Raw genomic sequence first — 15377 nt, 5'->3', positions numbered from 1 at the left:
CCAATGCTTGCTTTACATTCTGAACATAAATCTTGGTTATTTGTGGTAATAAATCACACACATCTTGTAACACTTGTTTTCACTCTCTGAGGCAGGATTGACATTATTATTGCCATTAACCCTAGTTACTGCTGCTCATCACGTAACACAAAACCAACAGCAAAATTGTGTTCTGCAAGGTAACAACTACATTAATAGTCATGAACCCCTACACAACAAGGCAAGAAAGATGGAGCAAACATCCATTAGCACTTTCAGTGTAATTCCAAATGTGTCTATTTTGGCTCAAAGATAGCTCACATGGTTAGCTATGATGCGCATCCATACTTTCCACATGGATTTTGTATAAAAGGTCACTTTCATTCATGATTTGAGAGTATTGCAGAGGATTGTACTCCATACCCTTTGTCCGTCTGTTTGGATTTTGACCCCGCGCAGTCCTTGCAACACCTCAGACAGATGGGCTGAAAAACTGGCCACACCGAGGTGTTATAAACGCAAGCAGCTACGGCACACCACGTGAGAACTTCCCACTGGGTCACCATAAAAGAAACACACACAAGCGGTCACCATAAAACACACACACACACACACACACACACACACACACACACACATGAACACACATGCATGCATGCGCACGCACACACACACTAAGTCAAAGCAATGCGCCTTGTCACAATGCAAATCAAGAGCTCATGGATGTAACAACCTTTCCTTTTTAAGCCATCTTGTCTTATAATAACTAGAAATAACATTTGAGGTTATCTCTGTGGACTTAACCGAAGCATCCAGTCTGGCCACACTTCTCATTCTGAACAGTATGTTTTGCTTAGTCTATCCTGAGACACACAATTCGGAAGACTTCCAGCTTGTACATGCAAACATAGATGTTGTTAGAAGAGGTCATCAGAAAGGAAAGGTCATTTGTGTGTTTATGTGTGTGTGTGTGTGTGTGTGTGTGTGTGTATATGTGTGTGTGTGTGTGTGAGAGAGAGAGAGAGAGAGAGAGAAAGAAAGAGAGAGAGAGAGAGAGAGAGAGAGAGAGAGAGAGAGAGAGTGCGCGTGATTCATGCTCATCAGTAGGCCGGGGCCTCCCCTTTGTGCAGTGAGGGATTCTGTTTGCTCAAGCAGTTGCCTGGCAACTTGACGTCATAAGTGAGTGCAGCAAGAAAACAGACTGTAAAATGGGGTGGTGTGCTTCTGTTCCTCGTGAGCATGTTTCTGTGTGTCTGTGTGAATTTGGTGTGTGTGTGTGCATCAGTCAAATGTTGAGATGAAACTGCACTGACAACCAAATGATAATGCAGGAGTTGAATACCACGTATAATAGCACACAGTGTCAAGTTCATGGTGAATGAACCGTAAACACTGCAAGACACTTTGATATCTGGACATGCCATCTTGGATTTCTTAGGATGAAAGCTTTTTCTCGTGTGTGCACTCCTTTGGAAAGGAAATAAAGTCACAAGGTCACGGACATGTATGGGTCACCATCCATTCCCCATCCTCTTCCTGTGCTCGTCCAAACATAGATCTGACAAAGTCTCCTTTTGTAAATCATCTTAATTGTTTATGACATTAAAAAAAAAAAAAACACACCCCTTGCAGAAATAGTTCCACCTAGATGGATTCTACACTCTCACCATTAACAAACGTCTGTGATGGCTTTACAGTCAAGGAGTTGCCCTTGTTATCTACCATCATAGGCTGACATTTGTATTTATGCTGCCACAAACTGATCCAAAGCATTTGGAAAATGAGCAAGGCACAGTGTAATCCTATGGTCAACATTATGCTGTTAGAGTCTAGTGTGTTAGTGTCTAATGACCTGTTTTCAAGAAGGTGGATATGAGCATAATGACCAGGATGTCTTTGTAAATGAATCAGCGTTCAGGTCTGTAAAATCACATCTTCTCCATCTGAGTGTACCACCAAGCAACCTAAGCACTGACTCACCATATCTCTCTCTGTAGAGAGACACACTCTCTTTCAGATACACACACACACACACACACACACACACACACACACACACACACACACACACACACACACACACACACACCCGTAGATACACATGGACACACAAATGCAGGCAAACAAAATGGAAAATGTTACCGGTACGAAAGTGCACCCGTCTATTTCCGAATGCAGCCCCTGCCAAAGATAGAGCTGTCCTAACAGACTTAATGGTGTTGTGGTGCATCATGACACATGCATCCATTTAAAAAAGAAAGGGAGCGGAGGGCGAGAGAGAGAGAGAGAAAGAGAGGGAGAGGGGGAGAGAGAGACAGTGACCAAGAGACAGAGAGAGAGTGAGGGGAGAGATCCCCTGTCTAGAAACCCTGTGCTGACATTAACCAGGTCTGCCTGGCAGTTTGCTCATTCTCTCATTTCTCTGCCCCCCCCCCCTCTCTAGAAAAACAAGCTCAGCTTTTCATGGCCCCGGAGTTCGGTGAGGGGATGTCGGCTCTCTCTGTGTGGTGGACAAGCAGGAGTTTGGACTGACTTCACCCTAGCGATGTATCTCTCCCTCAGCATGGCTGGCATTTTAGGGGCTGCTGCAGGGACATTACCCCCCCCCCCACACACACACAAACACTCACTCACATACACACACTCACTCACATACACACACTCTCCACATCAAATCCCCTACCTCAACTGCTGGGCTCATCTCAAATCATTTGTGCTTTGCTCTTGCAGGGGCCTTAACAATATCTCATTAGGGATTAGGGAGAGGTGTATTTCCTCTCTGCCCAATAAACGATGAATGTTTCATGGCTCGTCTTAGTCCGATCGTATCTCTCACACTCCGCCTCGGTCCCAATCGAACCGAACGTTCCCAACACAATTTAGCACTCCCTGCGCCACTGACACTGCCATAGTGCTGGCTGGAGTATTTGTGTCTGCTGTGCTCATGCCTCTGTCTCTCTGGTGATCCAGTGTTGTTACATGCCTCACTCTCCGCAACATAGCTGCGCCTCATTTAGAATTAATGTGACCATGACCCCCTGACCGCACACACACAAACACACACACACACTCACACAGTCTTTATCCTTGTATCACCGTCTCACTAACCAACATATATATGTATAAATCACTAGTATGGTAGACACAATCACATACTTCCTTTACACACACTGACATACCACCCCACACACACACACACACACACACTGTGACTCCTATTCCATGTATAGCCCACCGGATTTCCCTCTGTTTTTACAGGTCAATCATTTAGCGAGGCCAGTGACTCAGAGAGCTTTTGCCTTGTCCTTAGCATCTGCCATGTCTGGTTATTGCGCTCCCACACGCTGAGAGAGAGAGAGAGAGAGAGAGAGAGAGAGAGAGAGAGAGAGAGAGAGAGAGACAGAGAGAGGCGTTAGGCGCCTCAGCTCTGGCTCCTTGAAACTCTCCAATTGAATCAGTAGAGGCACCTTCTGACTTGTGATTGGATTAGGAGCGATGCGGCACCCACTGCTGTCCCCGAGGAAAAAGAGCTCGACTAAGTCAAGTCAAGTCAAGTCAAGTTTATTTATATAGCACATTTCATACACAGAGGTCATTCAATGTGCTTTACATAAACAAAACCAAACGATAATAACAAATAAAAGCATAGAAGGGCAATATAGTCAAAGAATAGTTAAAAGGTAAAGATCATAATAAAAAGAAAAACATAAAACACAAGGTAAAATCATTTAAAAATAAAGAATAATTAGTAAGCAAAAAACAAAGGCAAAAGTAGTAAAAAGTAATAAAAAGACAAAGTAGAATAATTATCGAGGCAGATTCAGAATTTGTAACTCGGCACAGTTAGCAGAAAGCATCTGAGAACAGTTTGGTCTTAAGTCTAGATTTAAAACTGGCTACAGTTGGGGCCTTTTAATGTCATCCTAAAGTTGGTTCCACAGCTGAGCAATAGCAGCTAAAAGCTGCTTCACCATGTTTAGTTCTAACTGTAGGTTTTACTAGCAGGTTTTTCACCTGGGACCTGAGAGGACGAAGGGTGTGTACTGCTGAAGCATGTCTGACAAGTATTTAGGTCCTGCTGCATTTACTGATTTATAAACAAGCAATAGTGCTTTAAAGTCAATTCTGTGACTTACTGGAAGCCAGTGCAAGGACTTAAGAATTGGAGTAATGTGGTCAGTTCTTTTTAGTTTTTGTTAGAGTCCTAGCTGCTGCATTTTGTATCACCTGAAGCTGTTTAATAGTCTTTTTAGGAAGGCCTGTAAACAGTCCATTGCAGTAATCAACCCTGCTGGAGATAAATGCATGAATGAGTTTTTCTAAGTCATGTTTTGACATCAGCCCTCTGAGTTTGACAATATTTTTTGAGGTGGTAAAAGCTGATTTAGTTATCGCCATGTGGCTGTTGAAATTTAGATCACTGTCAATTAATACACCAAGGTTTTTAACAGTATCCTTTGCCTTCAACCCTTTTGTGTCAAGGAGAGTGGCAACCCTAAGTCTTTCCTCATTTTACCAAATATAATTACTTTTTTTCAGTTTTTCTTTGTTCAGCTGAAGAAAATGTTGAGACATCCAGGTGTTGATTTGTTCTATCCACCTGACACATAGATTCAAGAGGACCATAGTTGTTTGGTGATAGAGCTAAGTAAATTTGTGTGTCATCTGCATAGCTATGATATGAAATCAAATTATTTTGAATGATTTGTCCAAGTGGGGAGCATATAGAGGTTGAATAATAGTGGCCCCAAGATGCGACCAAGACCTGGGGAACACCACAGGTCAAGGACGTTGGTGTTGAGGTACAGTTTCGATGGCAACAAAGAAGCTCCTTTCTTGTAGATATGATTTTAGCCAGCTGATAACTATGCCTGTAAATCCAACCCAGTGTTCTAGTCTGTGTAGTAAAATATTGTGATCAACAGTGTCAAATGCTGCACTAAGGTCCAGTAGCACTAGGACTGATGTTTTACCTGAATCTGTGTTGAGGCTTAATGTCATTGGAAACTTTAATGAGAGCTGTTTCAGTGCTGTGATTTGCCCGAAAAACCAGACTGAAAGTAATCAAAATACCCATTTGATGTTAGGAAGGTGGTTAATTGATTAAAGACTACTTTTTCAATCATTTTGCCAATAAAAGGTAGATTGGATATGGGCCTGTAATTGTTTAGCATGGAGGCATCCAGGTTATTCTTCTTGAGAAGTGGCTTTTACAACAGCTGTTTTCAGTGACTTAGGAAAAGTGCCAGACAGCAATGATACATTTACAATTTGAAGGACATCTGCCGCTATGAGGTGAAAAACAGTTTTGAAGAAATTGGTAGGCAGAGTGTCTAAGACACATGTGGAAGGGCTGAGATTCTGTACCGCTTTTCAAGTGTTTCAGAAGTTCATCAAGCTGAACTCTGACATCAAGTTTAGTTTCCCTCTGTTTGTTGCTGGAAGTTCAGGTTGTTGAATTTGTAATTGAGCAGATATGTTGAGTCTGATTTTGTCAATTTTACCTTTAAAAAAAGATGAAAACTCATTGCATTTATTAGTTGAGAGAAGTTCAGGTGCTAATTGTGAGGGGGGATTTGTTAACTTATCAACAGTTGAAAATAGAATACGAGTGTTATTTGAACTTCTATTGATAATATTAGAAAAGAAAGACTGTCTGACTAACTGCCATTACACCCACATCGTGCACCCGTGGCACGTCCCCCCTCGGGAGGGTGTCACAGCATCAACATTACTGGTCCTCTGATTTCAACACAACGGTCAAACACGGAAACTTGTCATCGTTTTTGTGACCCGGTTCAGATTTTCCTCAGTAGACAGTGCTCACACTGTCTGTCTCTACTGAGGGTGCTGTTTGATATTCAATGAGTGCCATGATACTTCCTATAACAGCTATGGTCAAAAGTCAAAATCCACATTTTGCACAAAGGGCGACTGGAGTGCTTGGTGTAATACGATGCAGTGTTATTGCGATAATCAGCACAAGGAAGGAGACCTGACGGAACAGAGAGGTCACATCGATTTTGATCTGATATTACAACTGCTATTCTAACCGTCTGTTGCATGGGCTCTAAAGCCTAGATAATAACACTCATGTCTTAATAACACTCATGTTCTTCAGGCATTTTATAAATATTCATTCATCTATAATTACAGCATAATGTGGAGAAAAGTCCTAAATTTAACATAAGATTGAAAAATCATTCACACAGATCTATATTTAGAGATTTATTTACATTTAGGTCCATATTCAAGACAATGAGGATAAAAAACTTTTACGAGGATGAAGATAATGAAAATACTGATGATGACTAAATTGATAATGAGGATGGAAATGCTGAATAATTTACACTTTTCTTGACAGTAAGAGCAGTATGCAGACCAGAGGGATCACACATGTGAAAGTTTAATGTTTTGCATAAAAATCTAATTTAACACACTAGACCTCTCTCTAGTCATCAGTCTTATTTAAAATTTTATATAACAGAAAACTTATTAAAGAAGAAATTGATGAATACAATGAGGATGAAAAATTAGTTAACCAGTCCGAAAACAGCACAGCTTGACCTGCCTGTTCAATAGTTTAACAAATATCAGAAACTGACATTTGATCATAAATTTCAAAAAATTTACCAAATGACTGATTTCGACTGGCTCAGATGAGGCTATCCTCCCTTGTCCTTTCCAGTAATGCAAACACAGGTGCTTTGACGTGGCTTCAACACGGCCTAGATAAATATGTTTTTCCATCTTTTTTTAGCGGCCGAAATGTTTAACTATTCCCTCGAGATGTGTCTGCGAGACATTCCAACTTAGTCTCCGGTCTCTGAGCCTGAGTGTAACAAGCGCCTGGCTATACCAATCACAGGCTCAATAGAGCATGTAAAAACTGTTGCACCGTCACATATGCGCTGCAACAACCCCCTCCCCCCCCCGAATATCTTTGTTTCGCTATGGCAAAATGCAAAGCAATGGCACCACCTGGTCTTCATGCATTTTCCCTTTGCCCACTTACAGCATGCCTCTCTCTCTCTTTCTCACACATACACACACACACATACACACACACACACACACACACACACACACACACACACACACACACACACACACACACACACAATAGTACACACATTGGCAAATACTTGTGCCATAACTGGTTAGAGTTTGCTGGGGAAGACAGCACTGCCAAATTAGGATGCTGATCACCGCGGAGATTAAAGCGTAGAGAAGGTTCTGTGTTGAATGTAACATGGATGACGTCATCCGTCTCCCGATGGGATGCAAAGCAGACATGGAGACGAAGCTGGTGCTGCTGCTTAAAAAAAGAGAAGGGCACTGAGCGAGGAGGTAGTGTGTATGTGTGTGTGTGTGCGTACGGAAATGTGTGTGTATGTGTGTGTGTGTGTGTGTGTGTGTGTGTGTATGTGTGTGTTCTGAAGGCCGCAATGAGACTAGCAATTATCTGTCATCGCTGTAACAAATAGTTTATACACAGTGACGCATATTAAAATGAATATTTGTTGCACAGAAATCACATGGAATTGCATGTGGTAAAACGAATGGGTTTTGTGCCGTTGTTTGTGCTGTTTGCTTGTATTTATATAGCCTTGTTTTCAAAAGACTCTTTGTGTATCTGGGAATGCTTCATACAGTACTTCATAGATGCCTCCACTACATCAGTGACACTGCCTCTCTATTGCCGCAATTGTCCCATAATTGGGTGTGGAACCCAGGAAGAGACAGAGAAGAACTGATAAGGAATTACCACACATCAGAGAGGAAGTGGATGATCGTGAGTGAGCGGATATCTGTTATGACAGACAAGCACTCCTCATGGACATCAGTCATACTGAGTGTCTTTCCACTGTTCATAAGGTCTGTGGCTTGAAGTGTATGCCTTTTAGGGTATGGTGTGGAATATGTGTTGAAGAAGCAGCATCCTGAAGGTGTGGAAGCCCAAGTGATTGATGTCATTATTGATTATGTGCCAAGCGTTGTACACAACATTGAAATAAGCAAGCATACACTTAGTAATGTAACTCACAAAGCTGTTTCACTGTGTGATGTCAATGTGTTGGTGTAGTCTAAATCACTTTGGCTTTATGAGTACTCAGGAATCAATGCAAGAAAATTGCTAAATGCAAGGTCGCAAACAATCCACTCCCAGTTAAGCCATATTTGGACATACAGTACTAAGGCTGTGTGAGTGCATTAGCAACACATTAGCACCGCCTCAAATTAGAGTCCAAGGTGGTGTATGTTGGTATGTCTACACACTCTCTGTCTAGCACTTCAGAGCAATTGACAATTGTTGATTTGAGAAGAAAAAAGAATGTGTGAAATTAGAGGTGTCGATCTCTAGTAAATCAGTGGAAAATATGTGAAATGCCATCTTATGCAAGGTGTTTTGCAGTAATTACGACCTGGTGTTATGTATCCCCAGGCTGCTTTTGACTGACGGCAATGCCATCATGAACACCGGAGAACCCAATCTATGACAATGAAGACAAATAAGCGGTTACGTCAAACAAAATGTGGAGATGTAAGAAAAGGAAAAATAAACAGAAACTACTACCGACCACGTCATATTCATGGATTCACAGAGATAGATGTGTTATTTTTGGAGATAAATGAGTCAAAAGTTAAAACAAACACAGGAGACACTTCTCACACGTCTCATTAATCACATTTTACATACATAACTACACCATATCATTTTTCTTCGTCTCGTCTCTCATGCCAGTCTGTTAAGGGACACTGCCATGGTTCGGTCAAGTACACACACTACAGAATTTGAATTTGATTAATTTGATAATGTAGCTAAATGTGTTGTGTAAAAAAAACAATTCTAGTTAGTGATTGACATCAGAGGCATCCTCCGGTAAAGTCACAACATAATCTAATATGTGATACTTGGCTCTGGTCTAAATACTAAAAGGAGTCATAGCTTTCTCACTGTACAAGCACTTCAATTAGTTTTATATGTTCACACTGTTAATGTGTAACTAGGTGAACATCTTTAAATTTTTTCAGGCCACGGTGTGAATGGAGCTATTGTAGGCATTCCATCCCATTTAGAATAACAGGAATGAAAACAGGAATACGTTCTGAAAATGGTGAAAATTTAGGCCCATTCATATGTGACATAAAAGCATTTTCTACAGCATGACAGATCAGTTTCCATCCAGGCAGTGTGTCCCCATCCACAAAAGCACAGACGACGCAGCACACCACAACACAACCACATACAGAAACAGCTCCATCTCACTAGATACTACATACATATGCACAGCATGAACAGATTAATGTGTTACATGCTCTACAAAGCTAGAAGAAAGGATTGTTTAAACATGAAACTATTACTGGTACTGTCATCAAACCATCAAAGAACATAGATGATATTACCACAAGAAAAAGTGCATAATCCCCATCGTTAAAGCAGTCATAAACGGTAGGCTTGTTATTGAACTTCAATTTTTGTTGGGTGGAAGTTTTTGAAAAGCATGCAGCCCCTCACCGACAAACAACATGTCAAGGGGAAAAGGGAGGGAAAGAACCTATTTCTAGCAGCTATGACCTCACTAAATAATGAAATATTAGCTGTAATAACAAAACTCACGGGGACAGACGAAAGCTCAGACAAGTACAGAGCAGCATGAAATCAATTCCTCTGACACCTGCAGTGAATCCTATTCATTTGTTTGTCTGTGGCGCCTGCTTTAAATAACTTTGCATTTCTCCTCCACTCTGGAGCACTCCATCTCTTTTGAAAGCTTTAGGTCTACAAAGCTTTGCAACAGCTTGTGAGACTTGTGAGACAAGATCCGATCCAGAACATTTCAAAACATTTTTCAACCCACCCCACCCACGAAAAACAAAAAAAGTCTGTCAAGAAATTACAAGCGGATGTGTAGAGTGTGATTCTCTACAAGCACAAAGACAAAGACCACAGCATGCTGATTCTTATCTGCGCTGCATAAAACAATGTACACTGCTTACCACATCTCATCAAAAACTGATGTAGAGCCGTCATATGCCGGCATATGAGTAGCATAGCTACAATAAGCAAACTCATATTGAATCATTTGAAAGTACAGCAAACATATACAACTGTCTTTGACTATTTATTCATGTTTTAAATTCCAACATATTGGCAACATGATATTCACAGCTCATTTCTAATTAGGCTTCAAAATAACAATACAGGCGAAAGATACAACGTACACATTCATACTAACTGCTTACATATTGAGTAAACAGAATGTATGCAAGGGGCATTTTTCATGCCCAGTTTAAAAGCTATTTATTTAAAAGCTATAATTGTGCTCACACTATGTATATATTTAAAAGCTATAATTGTGCTCACAGTGGTTCACATGAAGGTACAGGCAGAGTGTGATTGTTTTGCATTTACTTAAGTTGAGGCCTCCACAGGGATGGCGTATCAAATACTCAGTGTTTGCTCTGAATATAGTGAGGGCTTTCCCAAATAAATGTAGCCTTATCGTATAAGAGACTATTTGGTCATTAAAAAAAAACCTTCCATGGTGTTCAATGACAAATGTGCTGATATATCTAGAGAAAAGAAGCCAAGAATATCTATAGTCTGTTAGACGCATCCAAATTACATACACATAGGAAGAAACGTTCACCACTATTTTTAGGCACCTCACTGTAAAGTCACACAAGGCTAAGAGCCATTGCTATTTTTAAACTCACTATAAAGTGTACGGCCTGCCATGTCTTCTTTCTGCACATATTGAAAAACATGTGTGAAGGCTCATGCTCCCGTCTGCTTATTGTGATAGGTGATGAAGGAATGAAAGCATGCTCCTTTCCATGATAGGATGGTTTCGTTTCGGATGTTGTCTCAGGAGTCCACACCATGTTGTAAGTCGTTAAGCTGCCTTACACTGCGGTGCATGATGTCTTTACATGATGTACATTTACTTTTACGAACCTCATCAATTGCCTACATTTTGAAAGGGGACATGTTTGTGTAAAAAAAACAAAAAACAATTATGTTCAGTAAGGGGCAATTCCACCCATGTGTAAAATGCAGTTTAAAAACTACTATAAAGAAAAACACACTGCAGCCATGTCAAACATTTTCTGGAAAAAAACACCCCAAAAACATGCTGTTTCTCATTTTAGAAGCTTTGTCGAGTTACCACAAACACTACAATAATGTCTGATCTGAATCTGACCATGAGGTGAATGAGTCCATTGTCTGTGAGATGAGCTGAGTTTAAAAAGAAGAAGATCTCATCCGCATCAGCCAGCCAGCCAGATCTCCCTTACAGACACGGCTCGGCTCGCCTCGCACACAGCAGATTCTCACAGCAGCAATCAGCACTTTGTTTTTATTTACTAGGCCGCTTGCGCGTGACTTCGGTTAGTCCTAAACACTTTTTTGGCAGTTTTACACTCTGATGGTTTTAACCATCCTCTCAACGCAAAGCACAAACACAAACTCAAGGGTAATTCTAACTCAATCTGTTCATCTCTTTCTCTCTCTCTCTCCCTTTCCTTGCCCCCTCTCCTTTTCTCCAGCATTTACCCAGCATGGAAAGATCAGGGATATTTATGTGGGGGGGGGTGGGGTGCTGAGTGTCATGGCAACGGGCAGAGTTTGATTTGAAATGGCAGTGAGATGATAAGACGCAGCCCAGTGAGACCAAGCTCCGCTCCGCTCCACTCTGAGAGGAACACCACAACAGGGTGTCTGGGGAACGGAATGGCCGTGGGCAGGGTAACTGAAGGCGATGGGGAGTCGTAGCTGGGTAGGCCAGTGCAGGCCAATTAAAAGAATATTTATAGAGGTGGTATTAAACCTAAACCCACTGGATGGTCAATTCACAAATCATGTGTTTAGGGAGAAGATATCTGCTGTCACATAACACTACTCCAGATGATGAGATTGCGATGATGGATATCACTGGTTAGTTGGCGCATTAGGGCCCCCGAGAGTTCTCTACCTTTGAATGTAAATTCAAAATCAGATATTAAATCATCATTTTAAAACATATCAATGTTTTCCCTTTATGCTACTACAATATTAAAACTTTTTAACTATGACTTATTTTACTTCTCCGACCCCATAACTATCTGGAGGGAGTAAGGAGTGGAGTACACAATATGACACATTTCTTCCGCCTCAGTCTTGCTAACATTTTCTCATGTTGTTGTGGGTTGCTAGAGTAGACTAGACTTATGTCTGAATTAGCACCAGCAAAAATAATCATAAATTCTATAACAGCATGAGGGTATGATGTTATGTCTAAATAATATGAGAAATAAAGAACAATACAACGTTTTAATCCCTTCTGCATATTGGCAATGACATAGGCAACAGTACATTTGCCTGGAGAATCCTTAGTACTGCATCATGAATACTGTGGGGCCGGCCAACCATGTGTATTTTCACATCCAATTCAAAGAAGAGGCCTGTTTTGAACAAATGCAAAATATATAATTTCTATCTTCTGTCTTTCTAAAGTTGCATTATTCCATTGAGAAAAACAATATACAACTGCACTCTGTGGTTTTCCCATGTACAGTAGATGTGTTATGTGAAATGTTTAGTGATCAACAATTTGCAGTATACCTCCATATCTTATACACCTATTGTAACTGCTCATCATTTACAAATGTTAAAATGTGGGCAGAATATGTACAACAATATTCTTTTGTACGTAGTAGCTACCTTGAAAACTGTGCATTCAACAGATGCACCCTTCAGGCTGCATTTTCCTGCTTGCTACTGTATGAGTGATCATCTAGAGGAGCAACACGACGGCCCATTTTCAGACGGAGGCCAGCTTATTCATGTATTGATCTCCATGTCAGAGCAGGGCCGCTGAGGAGCCTGGGGGGTGGGGTTTGGGATACAAGCCACAGGGGTGCAGGAGTGGATCGCTAGTGAACCATTTCCCACATGAAACGCTGGCACATTCCAGCTCCTATTTATCATGGACATTCACATGCAAGGGGAAAACTACTCTACAGAGTGACTTCCTCCACACACACACACACACACACACACACACACACACACACACAAAAACACACACACAGCGAATCATTCTCTCTTCATCCATCTCCCTCTCTCACTGTGTGTGTATGTGTGTGTTCTAGGGAATGTGAATTGCATCAATAAGCGGCCATAAAAGAGAGCCATCAGACCTGGTGGTGACAAGAAAGTGAGAGAGTGAGAAAGACAGAGAGAGAGCTAGAGAGAGAATAGATAATGAAACAAGGGTATGAAACAAACAGCTTCCTGTCCTCACAGTAATCATATGCAGGGGCTAGAGAACCTTGCTGATCAAGGATTTCCGTCGAGGGACTGCGAAGAGATGGCACAGGAACCACCCAGGATGCTTGCGTGTCAGGGGTTAATTAAGTGAGGTAATTCCAGATCTGTCAAAGTCAGCTCTCCTGCTCATCAGGAGGGAGGCAGGGGAATTAAGGGGAGATGGTAGCGATGCTCCCAGAGCATCAGCCCATTTGGCATCTGTCACTTGGCTGTATTGATCTATTTCCATTGAAAAGGAAGAAGCGAGTGAGTCATTTCATTCGACAGAGCCCCACATTACTCACACACACAAGGGTGGAAAAGAAAGCATTTGGTGACCACCTCTCGGAGCAGCACCAGAGCATGCATAAATCCCCAGTGTCTGGACTATCACCAGCTGAAGCATTTAATAAACAGACGTAAAATGCCAGCGTTGTTGCAGTAAAATGTAATGCCGCCTTACGCATTAAACCAATGCAACAGAGATGTAAACAAGCCAGAAACTTGAAAGAGAGGATTGTTTTCAAAATGAAAGCTTACCACACATTCAATTATAGAGACATGCAGACATGTCTTTCCAAGAGAGAGAAGCAGACATGTCTTTCCATGTGCCTATCAGGGTATAAATCAGCCAGCCGATGTGCAATTACAAACGCAGCTTGTGCTCAGCATCAAAATACAGATGGAACATGGAGCATGAGAAACAGATGCATGATGCTTAACTGTCCATCAGTGAGCTGTTTAGGTGGACTCCCGGCGACAGATGTGGCATGAGAGAAAAAGAGAGAAAAACAGCTTGACACAAACAGAGGAGAGGAGAGTGAAAGAGAAAAATAGAGGGAATGTGAGGGAGAGAGAAAAATGTAAAAGGAACGTAAACACTCAAGCCTACCTCAGTGATGATGTCTGCTCCTCGTGTCGATGTGAGAGCACAGGCTTCCTCCAGGCAGGGCATGGGGAGAGAGAGTGTGTGTGTGTGTTTGTGTGTGTGTTGTGCGTCTCCGACTTGCAGTCTCCTACGAACAGGCTGGGTGCTAGAGACAGCCCAGCCGCGGTGGCAAAGCCCCTTCACTGAGTCGCCGTAACATCCCTCCCCTTCAGCATGAATTAATTAAGCCTTTTTTTCCCTCTTGCTTCCCTCTCTCTCTCTCTCTCTCTCTGTCTCTCCTTCCTGCTCTCTCGTGATTGTTCTACCCAACAGTTAGCTTTGTGGCTGTAGTCAGGTTAAAATGTCCCTGCACTTTCTTTTCTGACACGCTGTTTACACCGCGCCACTAGCACTCTATTGCTCTCCCCGCTCTCTCTCTCTCTCACACACACACACTCGCTCAGTCTCTCTCTCTGCCTCTCCCTCCCACTCACGCTCTCGCTGTCTCGCTCTCTCTCTTTCCCTTACACGCGCTCTTTCTCTCTCTCTCTCTATCCCTCTCATCGACTGTGCAATGTCACAGTGCTTCAGAGAGCTGTCTACCTCATAAAGCCCCAGCGCTCATGTCTCTATGCATCCGTCTCTCTCGTGCAGCTTCATGCTCCGGTTCCTCACCCATTACTCTGTGTTTCTTCACCTCTCTGTATGGAGACTTTTCAACCACGGTTTTTCATGCCCCCTCCACTCTCCACTACAAGCTCGGACTAAAAGAAAGCAGAAAACACAAATCTTTAGTTTTCAAAAACTGGATCACAATAGGACATTCTCTAATATGTGAAAATTCTGATGTTGAAAATATCATTTGTTATCATAAATTATCAATTATCATAAATGTAATAGTGGGTATTTGAAATATATGGCAACATACATAAATATATCGGAACTCCCCCTATTACCGCCGGTCCCGTATTTCCACCGTCTTGCGTGTATGTGTCACTTAATATGCATTTCTATACAAACCAAGACGGCGGATTCCTAAAGAAACGCAAGCACCCACACCATAGGTGTATCTAAATTAGTTATGTACCAAAAATGACATTTTACCGTGACTCGAAGAGCTGTAAACAGTGTTGTAAGGCTGCGTGTACACATCCACTTGGAGCTCCAGTGGAATTTTAATTTCATGACAAGAATTCTTGGTCTAACCGTTCATGTGCAGTTGAAACGGCGTAA

At 41.8% G+C, this 15377-nt stretch overlaps 1 protein-coding gene across 1 annotated transcript in view; it reads right to left on the bottom strand.

Moving 5' to 3' along the window:
• LOC125291653 (diacylglycerol kinase beta) overlaps window positions 1–14568 on the bottom strand; it is a 91374-nt gene extending 76806 nt beyond the window's left edge. The window contains 1 exon segment of the mRNA XM_048238473.1: window positions 14169–14568. The gene's annotated coding sequence lies outside the window, so the exon portion shown is untranslated.
• Window positions 14569–15377: the final 809 nt, after the last annotated feature.

Source organism: Alosa alosa, chromosome 3 (genome assembly GCF_017589495.1).
Source record: "Alosa alosa isolate M-15738 ecotype Scorff River chromosome 3, AALO_Geno_1.1, whole genome shotgun sequence".
Classification (NCBI taxonomy): Eukaryota; Metazoa; Chordata; class Actinopteri; order Clupeiformes; family Clupeidae; genus Alosa; species Alosa alosa.
This window is presented reverse-complemented; position numbering and strand designations above follow the sequence as displayed.